At 39.2% G+C, this 12,184-nt stretch overlaps 1 long non-coding RNA gene across 6 annotated transcripts; it reads right to left on the bottom strand.

Annotated features, from left to right (window-relative positions):
* Positions 1-753: 753 nt before the first annotated feature.
* Positions 754-11,491, bottom strand: LOC125508511. 6 transcript variants are annotated; one of them, XR_007283561.1, is made up of 5 exons: positions 10,470-11,491; positions 10,190-10,383; positions 6,821-9,135; positions 2,210-6,728; positions 754-2,055 (listed from the first exon to the last, which is right to left on the bottom strand). It is a non-coding gene; the product is annotated as an uncharacterized LOC125508511 (long non-coding RNA). The 6 variants fall into 6 exon arrangements; XR_007283562.1 differs by having other exon boundaries at positions 6,887-9,135; XR_007283563.1 differs by having other exon boundaries at positions 2,210-6,456; positions 6,887-9,135.
* Positions 11,492-12,184: the final 693 nt, after the last annotated feature.

The raw sequence follows: 12,184 nt of genomic DNA, 5'->3' as shown, positions 1-12,184 counted from the left end.
TATATATATATATAGTAGGACAATGCCTGTGTGTTGTCACGGGAAAAGAGATATAGCTCATACGGCATATATGTACAAGTAATTCATTTACCTCTCACCCCTAACCCTCCGTTCATGTGTAAGTTCAACTCTGGGTTGTCGCACGTGAAAAAACATGTTGTCTCTTTTCCATCTATCGTTCTACTTTTGGCTCATCACAAATGAAATCTCCGTCCTCAATCCTTCTCCTCGGTTGTACTCCCAGAAATATTGTCCCAGATATTATTCTTCCTAACTTGACCAGAATGAATGTTATTAGTGATGCACAAGCATGGCTTCATCATGTTCTTTTCTTATATTAAATAGTTATAAACCAACCCCTTATCATTTATCAACAACTAACCCTTATACTGGACACAACCAAGCAAATATATAACACACGATAGACCAAATGATAAACTTTTATGAAGAAAACAGTGGACAGTGCCGTTGCAAATAAGAAAGTTATGTCCATCGCCATATGCTTATTTGTAGACATGCTAGGTTCAACAACGGTCATTTTGACTTCTTTACCATTACAACAGCCCTCTTTTTGTCTCCCATCGGTCATAATTTCTATCATAATTTCTATGTTACTATTACATGCAGCTCATACAAATCTTATTTACGTTAGATTGATCAAAGGGCACTTCAGCCTTTTGATACATAACTGATGATGTGCAATAATCAGAAAAAAGCATTCAATCAATCATCTGCAAGCTATTGAGAAGTTTGTGAGAACTGGAACCATATAATATCCGACAAATAATGTACATGTGACCTTATATGGACAACCGACTATTAGGCCAACCCCAAATAGAAGAATAATCAAACTTCACAATAAAGTGACTTTTCTAAAAATAGGCAAGTTCACCTGCAGATGAATAGTAAGCGATTACCAAAGTTGATAGAACAAAGTGATAAAATAAATTACTTTGCAGATTCTAAAAGGACCTTGCAATCCGAATCTGGAATCTTAGACATAGCTACATTTGCTTATTCATGTAACCGGGGGATGGTAATGTAATCCAATGGAATGAAGATGATATACTATCCAACAAAATAATTTATAATCAACTTTAAAAATATATTTTAAAGTCAGGTTATATTAATGTGGAGTAAAGGTCAAGAGCACAAAATAAATATCTAAATAGGAAAGCACGACTACTAACTGGAGAGATTAAATGTGCTATAGATTGTTCTTAAACCTGAGAAACTGAGAAGTATTGTGCAAGGAATTTTAATTAATATGCTAGAGTTGTTCATTTAAGTTACATTGCTGCTAATATACATGCCAATAGGTTGGTGTAAAGTTATGAACAAAGCAGTTTCCTTTGTTTATAAACATGCCAATAGGATGGTGTAGAGTTGGTGTAAATAAGATCCTAGTACTCCCTCCGTCTCAAAATTCTTGTCTTAAATTTATTTAGATACGGATGTATCTAACACGGAGCTGCTGCTGCAGTCGTCGTTTGCGATGGACATCAGCGTCTCAAGACATTGAAAGTAGTACTACACGGAAGAACGTGTGACCATGGTGGAGGCGTGGAGCAGATGTGCCTGTCTTTCAATGTGGGGGCGGCAAGGATCTCAAGGCCCCAGGGACATCAAGACGGCCACCCAAATACATATTCATGCATGTACATGTTGAGCATATTACAAAGTATAAGTTAGAGGTCCACCTAAATGCTGTTATAAAAATACCATGGAATCAACATGATATATGTGCCGGTTTGCTTGCCATGGATAGCCTAAAGACTTCCAAGTCACTCATCAAATGACAAATAGATCTAAGAACAAAATTAAGCTGAATGCTTGGTCGAGTGGTTCTCAAATAGCGAAGCATCTGTATGAGTGACTGGTAGATCTTGGTCTATTTTCTTTACCGGCTCACACACAAAATTATATGAGAATGTAAAATATGGCAAAATAGGATAATAATAGTAACTGTTATGAACCGTCATCTATATCAGCTCTCCATGATTGTCCACAGTGTGCATCCGATTTTTTTCCTGTTGAAGACTTGAATTCCTAAAACTGTTGAAAGAATTCAAGGTTAGTCTATTCCGATTTACTTACACATGCAACAAATCTAGCTTGATGAAAGTGTGTACATAACATCAATTATTTTAACTGGTTATTTGAGTTAAATTATATAGAGGAGTGAGTTTGAGGATACAGAGTTATTTACCTAGTGAGTAGGCGTAAGAGGCCCCGGTGACAAAGTTGAATGACATGAAGGAAATAAACAGCCTCACATGCAGTAGAGGACACCTGATATCCCTCATACAGCTGCTACACCTCCAGCTCTACTATATCATGCACTCGAATGTGCAAATCAAAGTCATTCACTTGCTGCATTTCTCAAACTTTCATGCCAGCCAGTCTGTATTTTCAATGTTGGAGTTTGTAGGGTAATTTTTATCCATAGGTACAGTCTTATGCATGTTTCGCAAGCCAATAACAACAATATAATCGTAGAAGGCATGCAATTCCTATAACTGAAGCACATTCATCTAGCTAACAGAGGCGAATAACCATGAGGCATGGAAAAGGAAAATACTGACAATATATAACCGTATATATTTTCAGGTTAGGCTCATACAGAACAAAAGGAGCTTTCAGAAGGATGGAAACTGCATGGGAAAAAATGGGTGAAGAATAATTAAGAGAATTTGAAGATAGAAACTACAGAGAAAAAGGGTAAATAATTCCGAGAATTTGAAGAGAAGGTTGCTCCAGCCATATGCAACCTTACCATCTTCTGAAGTTAGCGACAGTTCACCATGCATGCCACTTGTTCGCTTCTGGCCCAGCAATATCAGAATATTTCAAAGCTTTGTATTAAAAGTTGGGCTTAGTCCTTTCTCTAAAAGTAGGATAAATATCATCAATCGATCTACACACTGCAGATCCAATTTGTTCTGGAACATGTAGCCATTAACTTAGCTCAGCCATTACTTCTGCCTACGAGGAAAGCAAATTGCGTACAACCAGAAAACCGAATATAATTAGGGATATAAGCTATTGCTAGCCAACTACAACTACATAACTATTTTGGTGGTCTACCCATATAGCCTGCCCTACACCCGTTTTCACTCTCTAGAAAAGGGCACCTTTAACTGAATAAACAGTACTGCATAAATAATATATAGATTAGTCCATTTGAACTACAAAGAATCCATAGATTACGTGTAGATAGATTGCCTTAGCACTAGAAAGAAAAGATATATTTTCCTGTAGATATAAGGTAGATATGTGAGACGGACAAGGGCATAGGGCATAAAAACTGTCGCTCAGATGCGAGGAACCGTGCTTTGAATGTCTTGCCATCGGTTCATATATAGGAAAGGCAATTCAGCTCCCAGCAGGGTGTAGAAAAAACATGTAAAAGGGATCCTCAATGCCAATTTTTAAAAATAGAGACGCCGATATATAGACAGGAAAATATATTGCCTCACCCATATGTTGTTTCATGAAGGCAAAGAACTATGGGAAGCATCACAAAAAATTTCACTTAACCCGACAAACTAACAGGGGCACTACTTATGCCACCTAACATCCAAAATTACCGAACTAAAAAGATGCACTATGCATTTTGGATCAATTCATTTCCTAATGATTTAAAATATACCAGATGTACTTAAAAGAACATGTTTTCGAAGCTGTAGTATATAAGTAACATGTCATTACCATGTTGATAATTTATTGAAGAACGTAAGATCTGAAACAGTATTTAGTTCAAGGTAGAACATATTAGCTATATTATCAGCCCGAAAAGAAAAGGGGACAATTAATATCAGAAAGAAAGGCACAAGATCTAACCTGTACTTTCTTGTTCCATGGAGTGATTTATTGAGCACACGTCCTTAATAGAAGATATGTTCCCCACATATGAAAAAGTTAAGATTGAGCTTGTTCCATTTAACTTCAAGCGCCAATGGCATCCTTTAAAGGAGACAGATTTGTCGACATCAGACACACCGGAGATACTAAGAATTTCACTGTAAGGGAACATTAGATAAAAATAATGAAGATAATGAAGAAAAGATTGTGATAGAATTAGTCATGGATTTACCAGGAGGAAAATCAACGGATTTACCAGGAGGAAAATCAATCGGTCAACAACATTAACTCTATTCATCTTGAGTAAACAAAACAAAACAAAACAAAACAAACAATCTTCAGACTGATAATGATACAACGCTAGCAATCATTTAAGTCTATAGGATAATTTGGGAAGAGCTAATGAGACGTTGCAGTATGCTACTGGTATTTTGTCAATCCTTAGCTCATAGCAATGCATGCATCAAACAGCCTGCACATGGACATGTCGGAAAAGATCATTAGGAGAATGCCGCTAAACATAGCAGCATCTACAAAGGATAGACCGAAAAGCCATGGATTTTCATGCAAGTTCAGCGCATTGACCATCATGTCTGTTTGGTTAAGAGATGCACATAATATAGCATTGGACATTAAATAAATTTGAACAAAGTGAATAAAAAAATACAACAAAAGTAGGTCGATTGGGTAATAATTAACCTGCAAATATCACGTTGAGAAATGTAATTGAGAAATATCATATGCAATAAACAACGGTAAATATGTACTGTCATTGAATTATGGTAAACTAACTTTTTGTACATTAGACTGAGGACCAGTGACCCCCTGTATAGAAGAGAGCATAGAGCTAGAAAAGTGATGCGACACTCTTTATATGATTATACCACAAACCATCTACGAATCGGTCAACACATCATTCCAATATAATATAGATGTAGTGCCATGGAGCCCATCTGCTGGCAGAAGCATGCTAGCTTGCGGATACAAACATACATGAATGGGTCAGGGAGTGATTTGTAATTTCAGTGAAAACATGAATGACATTGTTTTGATTTTGAATCTCTACTGAGATGAAAGAGAAAACACGGTAGGAACAAAGCATCACAAACATGTAATTGCATTGCCTGCCATTCTGTAAAAAGCTGCAAGAAGCGTAGCTGCATGAATGTTGAAGCAATCTTGTAGGGATATCACATACACCCTGATCTGCAGCTCCTCTTCTCCCGTGGTTTTGAGAATTCTTAAGGTTAATTAAAACTTGTCTTATTGAGCTAGACTTGAGGGCCTCCGTCGTTAGTTATTCCCTACAACTCCAATCTTTTAGCTCCACAGCTGAGCCTTTCATTTTTTTATGCGGGTAGCTGAACCTTACATATCTCTATGTAAACTCACCCGTTTGTGCTGTTGTGCATTACAATAACTGAATTGCCTTGATAAAAAAAACTGAAGCACCAGTGGTCTAGTTGTGATAGTAGAATGCATTGTGGTCAAAGATTATGTAATGAAATGGAAAAATATTCATTAATGACAGACCATGAAGGGATAACATAATGTGAGCAGAAATTGTACTCTGTTAACCTCAGTGACTGAGAATTAACATATATTTTAGTTAGCGTCAATGAGCATTAGCTGCCCCACTGCCGTGTCTCACGATGTTTCGGACGGCCATGGTCTGCATTCATCGCTCAAATTAGAAGAAATGTCATTGTAAAAGACTCTCCATCCACACCGCTGAATGCTGTAACATCATGGTCTGTGCTAGCGGCTAGCCATGGTGACGGAGATGCGAGACCAGATGGGCTTACTGTTGATTGGCGAGAGCATTCACCTTCGGGCACCGACAGCCTGGGCAAATCCCGCCAATGTCGATGACAAAGGCTATGACCGTAATTGCAAAGAATCCCTTCTTGCCCTGCATGCGGCATCGAATGTGAGGACGGGGATGTCCATCTCGACGGTGCGGTGCCAGATGGGGCGAGTGTTGGTTGATCAGGTGGCAACTGGCGTCAGTGGCGAAATGTGGAGTTCGCAGCAATCACGCTATGCGCTGGCTGCGCACCGCTACGACATGACATGATCCTTTCCTTGCGTTGCTTGAATCTTGGTAGTACAAAGAATAGATTGGTAAGTTCAAAAAGTGAAAAAGATTATAATTGATGATGCATATATTAAAATTGGGATACCTTAATTAAAATTGTAGCAAATACATCTGTACCATAGAAGTAAAATTAAAATGCTTAGATCTAAAATTAAATCGGCCAGACTTCCACATTTGTTCTGCATTTGTTTAAATTAAGACACACTCAAAATGTATATGTTTCAGTTAATGTGAGAGATACTAAAAATTAGCCACGACAGAATGCAAGAAAAAAGATCATCACGAAAGATGCATAGTACTGAAAGGTGAAAGCCATGGCATATGCGATTTCTTAACGAATAAAGAAACCAATAGTAGTACACACCAAGATTAAATCAGTAAACTTCTATAAGCTGTTGGCAATGGAGTAGCATCGACTCAGGCAAAATTCATGGGCAGACAAGCTGTTCGCATTGTTTTAGCCGGTGGAGAAATTGATAGCAGAACTGCATCACCTACAATTACAGAACTGCCTCACTTATAACATCAATACACTGCCTGTATAACAGAAATATGCCCGACTCAGCTAGCTCTAACACAGAGAGGTGTTGTGTCAGGTTTAACCAAACTCTGAATTGCAAGAATAATTTGGTGAAATATGCTTCTCTGCTGGTTTGAGCAACGGCAACATCATCAATCAATTTAGAAAAGATAACAACAATAGACCATCGATTGGGTGGAACATGGATCAACCACACATGAGAAAAACAAGCCGGCTCCAGGTGACCTGATTAAGATGGATCATATAACATACCATCAAAAAATAAATTCAGAAAATAATACCGACATAATGAATCCTCCTCTTTCTCTCTTTTCTACCAGGAAAAACTGAAGCCCCGCCATGGCTTGGAGCTCTCCCTGCCAGCCATGGAGACCCGCCTCTACCTGCAAGGAATTTGCGCCGCCGCGCCAGATCCGTCCGTCGCGCCCGTCCGCCGTCGCCCAGCTCCGGCGAGCTCCTGCCTAGGTCGCCGGATCCCTAGCTCCGGCCTTCCTCGTCGTCACCGGCGAGGCGCCCAAATGCTCGAGCCGACGCGTTGATCCGATCCAGAAGGTGGCAGGGTGGGCGGTGGCGGCGCGCGGTGAGGGGCGTGGAGATTGGGAGGCAGGGCGTGCGGTGGGAGGGGGTGATTTTCTTTCCTTTCTCTCGGGCGTACCGGTTCGTATTAGACTGCGGGTTCAATGACAAAAACCACAGGGATCTTCGTGTAAAAGGGCGCGACGGTGAACCCGACATGTTTTAAATTCAAAGTGAAAACGTAAACTTATAAGAAGAAGCGTATTGTGACGGTGAACCCGCGGAGTCAATCTGTATTTCATTATTAATTAATTAGAGAGAGATTAGGAAAAGACTAGTACAAATGCCCGTGCATTGCACCGGGCGAAAAAAGGCGTACAACCTGCTTTATGCGCCATTTTTTATATTTAATTTTAATAAACATCAATAATAAGGTTACACCGATCATTGCTTTTTGTAGGATGAAGTTTGGACATGAGGAAGCAACTTAGCATTCTTTGTCTGATGAAAGAGTAGTTTTGGATGGAATAGTTGTCCATCTGGATGGAATAGTTGTCCATCGGTTTTATTTTTTACTATTCGAGAAAATGCAAAAATTTCCTTATTTTTAATAAAAATCACAAAAATTGGGACACTTTTAAGGAAAGATAATGTTTTTACAGAAATTGGATCATTTTTTTGAGGAACTTTTTTTTTGAACAGATGTATTTTTTAAAAAAGAAATTTTGATTATTTTAAGTTTTTGTACATTTTAAAATGAAAATATTTTTTTGAAAAATTGGAACCTTTTTAGGAATTTTGAACATTTTTATAAGTGAACATTTTTTTAAGTGTAAACATATGTAAAATTGTGAACATTTTTAAACTATTTTACTATGTCAAATTTTTCTACAGATAGTTGGTTGTTTGTTTGGGAAGAGTTTATCCTTTTTCTTAAAAAAGATATTGCTAGTAAATATACCCATGCATTGTAACGGGGAAAAAATATCACATGTATTTAACCCAATAACGACATCGCAACATATACGGCGTTGGCGTCGACCAGCGCAAATCCCCCTTCTATTTGATCAACCTCCGGCTTGATATCGCCTGAGCAGCCATGTTGTGAGTCAACGTGTTTGCCATGCAAGCTCTACCCCAACCTTTTCTTCTAGCCTCCCGTGTCGCTCCTCATGCCGCGTTGCTGTCAGCACGTATGCCTCCTCAGTTGTTGCTTCGTGTGGATTGCTGTCTCATCAAATTTGATATTGTCTGCTCAATCATGGTCCGTTATTTGATTCACGAGACCTAAACCAATAGTGATTACCAAAAATACTTGCTACTACGTAAAGGTACACTTGACTACTCATGTACGTGTGTGATAAGCACCGGATAGCACTTGCTAAATATCAATTATGTAATATAATGAGAGTATCCATCTTCGTCGTGAACATACTGGCCATGAGAACATTTTAAGCACTAAGGGAATATATATGTTATAATGACACAAAGATAGAACAGTATATGGAATACACCCTTGCATACCTCTTTTCCTTCAGCTACAAAGGATACCCTCGGATCTGTCATCGTTATTGGACTGAGCGAGGAAACAGTTAAGCATACAGGAATTATCTAATTAATGGAGCGATATGTAGGATCACATACTAATAAACTTGGTCAGTGTCATCTACACTCGGTCATTCAGTCTCCCCCTCATTAGATTTTCTAAAAGAGAACCTCCTCTGTGAATTCTATTAACAGAAACCAAAAGTTCATCTACAGCATGAAGAAAACTAAAAAGGGAAGAAGAAAACAGAAATAGGAACATCCAGGTAACCCTAGAGGGCACCCAGAACCCACAAATATCTAGGATCCGGGGTTTGCCCTTTCAGCAGCTACACAATAGAAACAAAATATTTCATCGCTAGATGAGAGTGAACATACTCGCAAAAGCAGTCACCAACAAGCAGGAACAGTCCACAAATGGCAAGAGTGGCTTTAAAGTTTGATTCCTCTGTTCACTTTAATTGCTTTTAAGCTGCCAGTCAAATGACTCTAGGTCGTCCATCTTTGAGATGCTCAAAAGACATGATTTGTCACTTGCTCGAAGAGCTTTACTCCCCAAATCAGCACTAATCTGCAAAATTGACCATCAGTTTAACCAAATAACAAACCACATGAATCAGAACAAAAGTATCAGACACCGCATTTATTCTCAAAACAGGCCTCATTCATAAACCTCCAAATTGTCAATACAGCAGCCAACCCCACTGCAATACAAAAAATTGTCTTTATTTTTTCAATCTAAGCCCTCAGAACCTAAAGAAGTCATGATCAGTATAAGGTACAGTTTTTCAGATTAAAAGTGAATTGCAAAATGGTTGAGATCAACTAAGTAGCCCATCTCCGCCACGTAACTAACATGCTTTATTGTTGTTCCACAGTTGAAAAGTATCTCCCCAAAGAGTCCATGTAAATCGCACTGATTCCCATATGATTTTAGGTTTAATGTAGCTGATTTGAACATTAACAAAACAATCACTGAAATAAGACTGACATACTGAACAATATGCTCGGGACAGATTCGGTAAGAGAAGAACAATCAAATAATATGACTTGTACCATTCACACTTAAAACTGACTAACAGAAAGGAAACCAGGAATAATTTTCCAACAATGTAATCATCAGGGATTCAACATCAAACACAGCTAACCCTACAGTTTGCGCTCAGTATGATCAATATGAATTCGACATGACAACCACAATTGAACATGACGACTTGCAGAATTCACACATAAACTGCATAACAGATAGGAAACCATCTTAATAAACTGATATAAACTTAACAGAGGAGATTGGAAGATGGAGAAGAAAGGGTCAGGGGAGAGGTTCAATTGGGTTGGTGCCTTTTTGAGATCAATATGCTCCTATACCTGGGTGGAGATGTCATGGCCTCGGCGGGGATCCGTGTAGGATTACGGGGCGCAGACGCGGGGCGCCTCGGTGGGGATGTCATGATGATCAATTGTATTTTACATACGAAAGGGGATTTATTCGGCCAAGAAATAAATAACTAAAAACTTCAGTAAAACTAAGGATAGGTTATGATGCATGGTACTGATTAGACCACATATATCAATGTACATACTTTTTTGTAGGCGCAAAAAGTAGGTGGTAATAAGCTACGTACCAGGTTGAAGCTCCCTACACATCCAAGGAATAAGGCCATCACAATCATCTATGTTCAGCAAGTGCACACAGGCATCAGAGTTCTTGCCTGATCTTGACATGCCGCCATTCTCCGGTTACATATGATGTAATATGTATTCCGTCCCAACATAAGTGGGATGGAGGGAGTACTTGTTTACGAAGAACAATTTTCTTCTGTAATTACAATGCACGCACATCTTAGATGAGGTTCAACTGAATCTCAGTTCTATAAATTATGTAAAGATGCGAATTGGTGGCACCTTATTCTTCTTTTTCTTTTCTCTGGACGGGTTCCATCTATTCATCTAGACCATGCACCATCTCCCATAATTATGCCTTCAATCAATAAGCATGTGCATGCACAACCCTTTTGTCCCACTAATAGTTGTAGCAGCCCATGAGCCGTACCTGATCACCTTGAACCTAGTATGAAAAAGCAAAACATGTGAAGAATTTCTTCGTAATATACATGAGAAGATATATATATACTTCTTCCTATTCCTTGACTGAATATTTAGCACTGTATTTTTTTGTTTGACATTCGGACCTTCACTTCTCATTCATTATAATCTGAATGATGCTCATAGTCTATTATGTTCATAGTCTATTATGCTCATATGGTAGTCCAATTGAATTCCACCATTTCAATTAGTCTCCAGAAGCATCTTAAGCCACAACTACTTATTAGTCAGGCCTTGCAAGATATTATGTACTATATTTGTAAACTAATATAAGATCTTTTAGATCACAATTAGTTTACAGAGGGAGTACAACTCTAGCATATTTGCACATGATGATCTCATAAGAGGAGGAAGAACACATGCCTGCAAGGACAGATGAGACGCCCAGGGGATCTCGTGCTTGAGAGCTCCTAGTCAAATCTGCGATGTTCCCCTGAGGGAGAGAGTCGCGGATAGTAGACTCCTCTTCCCCATGAACCCCACCATCATCCTTTCTCCTCCCTCTTCCAGGAAATCCACCTTAAATTCCATGGATTCCTAACGAGGGTCGCTCGAATTGACGGCTGGTTGCTCGGATTGGGTGCCGCGAGCTTGAAGATTGCAGGAGGTTGAAGACCGAGGAGGCTCAGAGTGGCGCCGAAGAAGACGGGGGCAGGTGCAGAGGGCAAGGAGATAGGGCGATAGACGACCGCGGAAGATGACCGGCCGCGCGTGCGGTGGCGATGGCGGCGGCGGTGCCGTACGTGTGTAGGCATCGAGGAGGAGAGGTTGTGCTAGTGGGTTTCTTTTTATAGAAAGATCTACTCCCCCGTGCGTCAGCCCAACCCACGAACGAAACGTTTTTTCACCGTTGACGTCGGATAGAAAAACGATGGCAACATTAGTACCACCTCGCGTATATGTATTAAATTCAAACTGAAAGCGTAAATTCATAGGAAGAAAGCGTGTTGTAACGGTGAACAAAAGCCCGTGCGTTGCAACGGGTTAAAGAAACCACAAAAATTTGATGGGCCAAAAAAATACATTAGCAATTGTAGGAAGTAAAACACATTTATAGAAGGACCAACATCCCAAATAATAGATCTTCAATCAAATTTCCAATAGTCAAATCATCCTCCAACAACACTGATATGGAAAGCTTAATTAGATATTTTGATGGCAGATTAATTAGAGAAATATTCAACAGAACTCACAACAAAAACCCAAAATGTCAATGTCCACCACTGTGTTGCATAGCTATTGTTCTTTTGGGATCATCATTGCATATTTTTAGAGCACCGTAATGCTGGCTATCACCATACTTTTTGATGATTCAGTTTATAATGCATGTTCAGAAATGCAAGCTCACCTTCTCCATGCATGGCCTCAACCGAGACTACGAGTCTATGATTGAGGAACAAAAATAAAAGAAGACCCGATCATCAGTTGAATAAAGTAAGTACATGTGAACAATATAAAATTGACCAGAGGTATATTCTGCTATCTTACTGTGAATAAAGAAGACCCAATATGAA

This window comes from Triticum urartu, chromosome 5 (genome assembly GCF_003073215.2).
Source record: "Triticum urartu cultivar G1812 chromosome 5, Tu2.1, whole genome shotgun sequence".
NCBI classification, from domain to species: Eukaryota; Viridiplantae; Streptophyta; class Magnoliopsida; order Poales; family Poaceae; genus Triticum; species Triticum urartu.
This window is presented reverse-complemented; position numbering and strand designations above follow the sequence as displayed.